Consider the following 9,047-nt stretch of genomic DNA (forward strand, 5'->3'; position numbering starts at 1 on the left):
AGCTTAGTAAAGCTCGGTGCAGTGTTCATACTGGAAATGCTTCCATCTGATTATCTCTTTATTTATTATTTAATTCAGTTACTTTTTCATGCGAAATAAAATATTGGCCACATGTGCCACATATGACACACGAAATGAATCTTACTATTCTCGAGTTAAATAATTCAGCAAGCATTTCGACCGCATACGCGTGTTTGTTTGTTTTGTGTACGGCGGACGCTGTTTACCGTGTTGACCGCTGTTCGTTGTTGTTTACCTGGACGCGGTACGTACAAACTAGACGACTAATCTGCATTGTAAGTTACATCGTGCATACACTAACTTCTTGTTTGCAGAAGCCGTGGCACGTGGTCTCGCCGACACAGAGATGCGACAATGGAAACTGCGTTGCCATGAGCGACCGTTGCCGTCGCGCGTGCGCCCGACGAGCGCATGTAGCCGAACGTCACGATGTGTCGACGCTGGCGCGCTCGTGCCGAGCGACGACGCGGCCGGTGCGCGGACTTCCGCTGCGCCGAACGGCACGTGTCTTGACGCGCCATTCCATCTGCGACTCGTCGCCGACTTGCGCCGACGCCGCCGACGGAGGAGAAACTGCAGCTGCCCGACGCGATCGCACTCCAGCGCGAAACAGTCGGGTGCGCACGACGGCGGTAACGCGGACGCTGCATCGCGCCGCCTGGCGGTGCGAACGGAACGGCGAACTGCGCCGACGGCGGCGACGAGGTCGATGTTCGCTGGACGCCCTCTAGCAAGGGTCAGTGGATTCTCATCGCCTTCTCGACGCTCGTCGCCAATTCGTCGCTGGCGCCGTTCGTCGCGGTGGCAACGTACAGGAGCTCTATGGCAAGATGATCGGGGCGAGTCACAGACGACGACCGTCCAAAGATGAGGGGCCGTGACTCTTTCATCACGGTACGTGCCAGACTGTCACCTCTCATACACGGTGACGTGACGAGAGCAGTATCTCTCATTCACGGTGCGTGCCAGTGCCGGTGACCTCTCATCCACGTGGCGGACGTGACAGACCGTGACCTCTCATCACAGGTGCGTGCCAGAGATGTGAGCTCTCATTCACAGTGGTCATTGTTGTGGTTACACGGATCACGCTGTCCTGGGGAACATTGTGTTGTTGGCGGTGTTCACGCTTCGCTGCAAGTGACCGCGTGGGATTTGTTCACATGATGGCCACGTCGGTGCTCTTGCTGGCTGTCCGAAATTGCAAAAAGAACTTGCCAAGAACGTTCATCTACTGTGTAGGTGGCTTTCGCGCGCTCGTGTTGAAAGGTTCGCACCAACAAACAACAGTCACGCGAGTGCAACAGTGGTAGCGCGCGACGTGAGATGCTTACGCACATCATCGCTGCTAGCACAGGAGGAGCTTTCTTCATCATTATTTACTATTAGACGTCCTGTTGCATTGCTTCGCAACCGCCCCATTATAGGCAGCTCTTAGGTGCGGGCGAGATTGTTCGCTAGGTGGCGGTAGCGTGTAGTATCGTCTGGCTCACGTATCGCATGTACTATGTCATGCCCTGTTTAATCCATTCGATTCGTTCCGCGGTGTTATTTTTAATTACAGACGGAAAATTGCTAAATTCTTTACGGCTCGACTCTGGCTAGCCCCTGAACTAGGCGCGTGGGTGATCGTGCTACCATAGCGGTGTTAGTGTGGGGACGTTACCTGCACAATAGTGAGTCTGGTCGAATACTACCGGCATTGTATAGTTACGATGTTTAGAGAGCAAGCCGCCGAGAAAGCTTATCAGCGTCCAGTTGCATCAATGTGACGGGTTGGCACGAGTTACTGTGACAACGACAACGCCTGTCGTTTGTTCCGATGACAGAAGGACATGCACGCACGGTGAGCCTGCGCCTAAGGCTGTCATCTATTAATGCTGTTCGTTGCTGTCGCTGGCTGTGGCCTGCTAGCGCTGTTATATTGCTCTGCCCGTTACCTGTTTCACGCTGCCTGTAGCTTTTAGCATGGTGGTTGGCGGTTTTGTTATCTGCCGTTGCTTCAACTGCGATCACTTGCCAACCAGTATGTGGTAGAAAAGGTTATCTGCACTGTTCGGAATTTTAAAACAGGCCGCGCCGATGGGTCTGAATAGGAGTTACTTTATGCATATTCTGTTGGCAAGGGTCCCGCCTAACGCGTAATTTATTCAGAAATAAATGATTACGTTCAAGAGCTATTTGCCGGCTGTGTGTGTGTAAGTGTGTGTGTGGCGGGGGGGGGGGGAGAGAGAGAGAGAGTGTGTGTGTGTGTATGTATGTGTGCGCGGCGCGTATGTGTGTGCATGCGCGTGTGTGTACGTGTTTGCGCGTGTGCCCGTACCCGTATGTGTGTGTGTGTGTGTGTGTGTGTGTGTGTGTGTGTGTGTGTGTGTGTGAGAGTGTGTGTGTGTCCTCCCGCCTGTGCATGTACGTGCATGCATGCATGCGTGCGCGCGCGCGTATGTGTTGTGTGTGTGTGTGTGGTGTGTGAGCGCGCGTGCGTGCGTGGCGCATGTGCCCGCGTGCCTGTTATAGAACCCGTCGATGACGTCCTTGCGTGCAAACACGTCGTCTGCTTCATGTTACGCGGGGCGATCCGCCGACGAATCAACATTAACTGTTTGGCATGGAAAATCGAACAAACATTCCAAAATCATCTCACACGCTCATCCCACCCGCAGCCATACGAGCAGGTCATCGCCATTCGTTACGGAACAACGATCGATAGTTGCTTGTTGCCTCATGGCGGTCCGGCCGGTGTTGAGAGAGAGAGAGAGCGAGAGAGGAGAGAGAGAAAGAAAGGAGGGCAGAGAGAGAGAGAAAGTGAGGGAGAGACAGAGAGAAAGAAAGAAGAGAGGAGAGAGAGAGAGAGAGGAGAGAGAGGAAAGAGAGAGAAAGCCGCCTCGCGCGCAAAAGAGAGAGAGAGAGCTGAGAGATTGAGAGAGAGAAGAGAAGAGAGAGAGCAAGAAGAGAAAGAGATGGGAGAGAGAGAGAGAAAGTGAGGAAGAGACAGAGAGAAGAAAGAGAAGAGAGAAGGAAAGAAAGAGAGAGCAGATGCGTCGCGGAAGAGAGAGAGAGAAGATGAGAGAGAGAGAGGAGAGAGACCCAGCGTTTGCAGTCCTGATGATAAAGACGCCTCAATGTTTGCTTCTAGCAGAGCAGTGATATTCTATTTCTCTCCCGAAGCAAGAACTGGTGGAATCAATACGTGCTCGCCCAACTGTGAACCCCCCACCCCCACCCCTCATCGGCGCTTGGCTCTGCGATTAAATTTTTAAGTTGCCGAAGATTGTTTCTAAAGACGCCTCGTTGGCGGCAGTGCTAGCGCTGATGATGTAGACTACACATGGTCTGTGCTGCTTGGAACGTAGCACAGGAACTTGGAGCGTTTGAATAAAATATAATGCTAAATAAATACGAAATCTATTTACTAACAGTCTAATGTTTCTCTACTCTCTTTCGCCTATTATTGCCGACAAATTTCCTGTAAATGCATGCAAATGCTTCTCTGCAACACACATGTAAACCGCATGCACGCTGCCTGCACACTGAACAACATAATAAATATTATATATCTATATTATATAATATATAATATATATATATATATATATATATATAGATATATATATATTCATGTACACCGCATGCACGCTGCCGCCACACTTGACACACATATATATATATATATTTATGTGTCAGTGTGCGGCAGCGTGCATGCGGTGTACATGTGTGTTGCAGAGGAGCATTTGCACGGCATTTACAGGAAATTGTCGGCAATTGTCGGCGAAAGAGAGTAGAGAAACATTATAAGACTTTGGTAGTAAATAAATTTCGTATTTATTTAGCATTATATTTTATTGAAATGCTGCAAGTTCCTGTGGAGCATGGTGCAAGCAGGCCAGAGTAGCTGTCTGTATGAGGGATGCTATGATGACGTTGCCGCTATTCGTTAACATGCTGATGTTAGATAGACAAGTCGTTCTGCGACAATTTCCGCGTGAAATGAATGCGTGCGTGCAGGCGTTCGTGCGTGCGTTCGTGCGTGTGTTCGTACGTGTGTTCGTACGTTCGTGCGTGCGTTCGTGCGTTCGTGCATGCGGGCGTGCGTTCGTGCATGCGGGCGTGCGTTCGTGCATGCGCGCGTGCGTTCGTGCATGCGGGCGTGCGTGCGTGTGTGTGAGTCAGTGCTCGTGCACGTCTTGATTGGTTTGATCGTGCCTGCGTGCGTGCGTGCGTGCGTGTGTGTGCGTGCGCGTGTCTCCGCGTGTGATTACCTGCGTGCGTGTATGCAGGCAGCATAAATACACCTAGCGGCCGAGCTTATTACATTACAACGGTGGTGGTGATAACGCACCTGTGTATACGGTGCACCGCTATACGTCCTCCCGTGTTGTTTCTCATTCCGTAAACGCGTTCCGTGTCGTGACACGCCGAGACGTGACGTGGCGGGCTGCATCATGCCGTGAGATATCATGCACTACTGTGCTATAACGCGGTGTTATGTGACGACACTGACCTGACTTATCCCCCCATAGGAAGAGCGTGCCACGCCCACCCTTGTGAGTGCTATGGACACTCACACTAACCTATATTTTTTATGCATAGGTATACAAACAAATGTCCTTGCTATGATAGACGTGTATAGTACTAACCATGTTTATATAACGAGTGTAGTTAGATACAGTGGTAGAACGAGTCTGTAGATTTAGAACGTCTAGCTTGTAGTAACTTAGATACATATAGCAAAATGTCGGCTAACAAAGACGACAAATGTTAACGATATTCGTGACGAGTGATATTTGTAATTGTGAATAAAAACTGAAAAGTACAAAGAAAAGTGTATAAAAAGTAGTATTCTCTACGATACTCGATTGATATTAATTGCCATTTCAATCCCGTCTTTCTTCGCTCTCTCGCGTCATTTCTCCCCTCTCTTTCTCCCCACCACTCTCTCCCTCCCTCTCCATCGCCTATCATAACATTTTATTCGGATGGAACTCGGATGGATGGATTTTTAGATGGATGGATGGATTTACCTGGATGGATTTTTAGATAAAGTTTTACTTAAAATAGCGGTAACGTTTTAAATTCATCACAAAAATTTCATTTTATACGCGCAATACACAAAGACACGTGTATTGTAGAAACGGGTGTAATGTAATAACGCATTGAACGTAAAATATACGTCTAAACAAAGCTATAGGCTAGCTTATATGGCTAGTGCTGCTCAGCTATAGGCTAGCTTATATAGCTAGTGCTGCTCAGCTATAGGCTAGCTTATATAGCTAGTGCTGCTCAGCTATAGGCTAGCTTATATAGCTAGTGCTGCTCAGCTATAGGAAAGCTTATATAGCTACTACTGCTCATCTATAGGCTAGCTTATATAGCTAGTGCTGCTCAGATGACCATGTCATTTAGCAGCTTCGAACGTTCTATTGACCGACGCTGTCACAAGCGGCCAATTGGATGTTTTACTGGCAGGCCAGTATCATGAAATCCTAATAAAGTGGTATTGGTTGAGACGAACAAGGCGATATTCCGTAAATCAATCTACAGCGAAACCTACTCACGCGGAGCCCGTGCAACGCATCCGCACAGTAAGCTGACGTCATAATGCCGGACGGTAGGCGACAGCGCATCTACATATAACTGTCATGGTCACGTGACGGTGGCAGACGACAGGTGAAAAACGCGCGCGTGCCTCTATGACAATTGCTCACCATGAGCGTGAAATGTGTTCGGCTGCAGCTGTTGTAGCTGGCATGAGAGAGAAACAAAACAAAAGAACGCGATGAATTATTGACGTCATGAATGCCAAGCGCCTATTAAATATTGAGTCCGACACGATACTCATGGCTCTTGACCAGGTAAATGTGAATTCGTTTTTTATGTCCTATTCCGCCGACCTTACAGTGAGGTATGCGAACTCGTACGTGGTACAAACTATAAAAAATCATAACATCATAAATGTAAATGGCTGGCCAAAATATTAATATTATTGATTGCTTCCTAAATATATAGACATCCATGCTCTAATGAGTTCGTAATAAACGAGGAATTAAATTGAACAAAGAGCGATCGTATACGCATATACAATGTAATCGTACGTATATTTTAATAGCTGTGGTAACTGCGTCCGTGTCTGTTAGGCGCGCCGCCGCGTCCGTACCGCGTATGTGGCAGTGAACTAGTACAGAGTGAAATGTTGGCCATAGCTAGTGTTAGAGAGTGGCTTCTAGCTAGTAACCCTATATATACCGTCCTCCGGTATGTACACTATTCCCCAGTATGCCCACTTTCCCCCAGTATATCAAGTTTACTAGCTATGTCCATTGTCTTTCAGTGTGCCTACTGTCTTCCAGTATGTCTACTGTCTTTCAGTATACCTAGTGTCCTAGCTATGTCCATTATTGTCTTCCCGTTTTTATGCTGTGTTCTAGCTATGTCATTCATTGGTTCCGTATGCCTAGTGTCCTAGCTATGTCCATTATTGTCTTCCCGTATGCCTAGTGTCCTAGCTATGTCTACTGTCTTTCAGTATACCTAGTGTCCTAGCTATGTCCATTATTGTCTTCCCGTATGCCTAGTGTCCTAGCTATGTCCATTATTGTCTTCCCGTATGCCTAGTGTCCTAGCTATGTCTACTGTCTTTCAGTATGCCTAGTGTCCTAGCTATGTCTACTGTCTTTCAGTATGCCTAGTGTCCTAGCTATGTCTACTGTCTTTCAGTATACCTATACTGTCTTCCAGTATGTATACTGCCCTCCAGTATGTCTGCATCTTTCAGCATCCCTCCCGTCTTCCAAAATGCCAACTGTCCCGTATTATATGCCATCATAATATTGCCCGTCCGCCCCCACTACTAGTACCAACAGCGTCTATACCGATCTGATGCTTAGTAGACAATAGGGTGGTTGATGTGACCCTGCTGCTGCGGTTAGAAATACAATGACTCACCCTAGCTGACTCTCCCGCCGCGTGGGGGCCTCATTACCATTCGCGACATTGAATTAACGGTATCGTTATAAGCCGCTTTACTCCCATATGCCGACATGGCCGCCGCGCGTTGCAAAAAAACGAACAGTTGGCACATCTGCGTAGGGCATCCATCATTTAGATGTTTACATACTAATTATTTTTGTTTTTTATTATTCGATCGTAACTTAATTAATGCTTTTTTGTGGGGACGCTCACTGGGGGTACGCTTGTTCGGGTTCCTCGAGTTTTTTGAATTTTTAATGTTTTTTTAATTAATCACAAGTTTCTTTTATCTGATGTGAATTTAAATTCATGTTATTCTGTTTCTCGCCTTTAATTTAGATTGCTTTCTTTCACGACATTCCTGCACGCAATGCGCGGACATTCTAATCCTTCACCGTTCCAGCAACTTATGTTTCTCTGTCGCTTTTGATGTGCCACAGGTTCATAGTCCACGCTGATGCGGGCTTGCTTGTCGGACTTGCGCTGTGTGCGTGCGTGCGTGCGTGCTTGGTGCTATGCTCGCGTGATTTTACCGTGAGCGCGCATGTCACTCTGTACACAAACCGCCGGGCTGCAGCTGACTGAATTGATGCTCTCTACGAAATCTTACCGACTAACAGCTGTCAGTTTGCTCTGAAGGTTTTCGTGTGTGCCGACATTTTCGTTTTTCATCATATTACGAACGTATATACCGGCGCTGCGCCGTATCGTTATATCGCGGGATGGTCATGGATACAGCCGGGAAGACGCGTCTTGATAGTGTCAGCGCGCGCGGGCACACATAACCAGAACAACGCACAGACTAACACAAAACCACGCAAAACACAAACAAGACTCGCAGCATTTTTCTTTCTCATAAATAAATATATATTGTTGTAATCGTAGACACTTTTTTTTAAACACCAAACCGATATGATATGGTTGAATATACATTGAGCAGTGGCAGCAATAACGATGACATAGGATCAAAGGTGGATCAATATTTGAACCGGCCCGATAGGCTCTAATTGGTGGTCATGATAATAGGTGAATAAACGATATTCTATGAGAACCGTAGCAAGATTGGCACAGAAACGGATACGGGAAAGTTTTATGCGCATGTGATGATGAAGTACAGAGGAAAAGTTTATATTTTACAACTTGTCATCAATACGATTAGAATAAGTAAATGATGCGGAACTTTGTTGAAATCTGGTAAAACCAAGGTTTCTCAGTTGCTAACGCGGAAAATACACCCTGGCTGAAGAAATGTTCGCCTCACAACCGTGATGAATCAACGTACAAATAATACGCCAAGGTAGTGCACCGAAATAGATAACTATTCACAGTAGTCTATTCACGGGAATGTACATGCCTCATCTCAATAAATGAAAATTCAATCGCTATATCGAGCCATACACACGCACATATACTCGTTTATCGAGGCTGTACTACAGATGATACATAATGATAATGATGATCAATGATCAATGATGAGTAATAACTGATGTGTGAGTATAGGCCATTAATCCATTTGCGGCGTGTACCATGACTGCATATATTCAATTCGTCGCAATACTGTAGCGACGCCAGCAACCCGTCCTCGAAATATATAATAATATACACGGTTCCGCGTACATATATACGAATCTTATTTAATCATGCAGGCGTCCATTTGTAGACCGCGCCACGTCAAGAAGATGAAGAGAAGGGAAACGTTGCGTATTATGCGGTCGTTTACTATAAATGTAGACCTAGACCATATTAAACTGAGGTTAAATGTAATTTTCTTTATTTTACACACCGACGGGTTATCGCGCCCTCGGACGTATATATGAAGTCGATCCTACACGCTCATCCTCTCCATCCGTTTGATTTCCATCGTTGACCGGCGATGCTAAGTCACCGGCCAACGCAAGAACAGAGACAATCCTTATTTCTATGTATGTGTTTTGTTGTAGCGATGTTAGATCTATTGTATTTTTGCACGTGTTTTTACTAGTGCAGCCGGTGCTATATATATATATATGTGTGGTGTGTGTGTTGTGTGTGTGTGTTGTGTGTGTGTTTGTTGTGGTGTTGTG

This window comes from Priapulus caudatus, unplaced genomic scaffold (assembly GCF_000485595.1).
Source record: "Priapulus caudatus unplaced genomic scaffold, Priapulus_caudatus-5.0.1 Scaffold321, whole genome shotgun sequence".
Taxonomy (NCBI): Eukaryota; Metazoa; Priapulida; class Priapulimorpha; order Priapulimorphida; family Priapulidae; genus Priapulus; species Priapulus caudatus.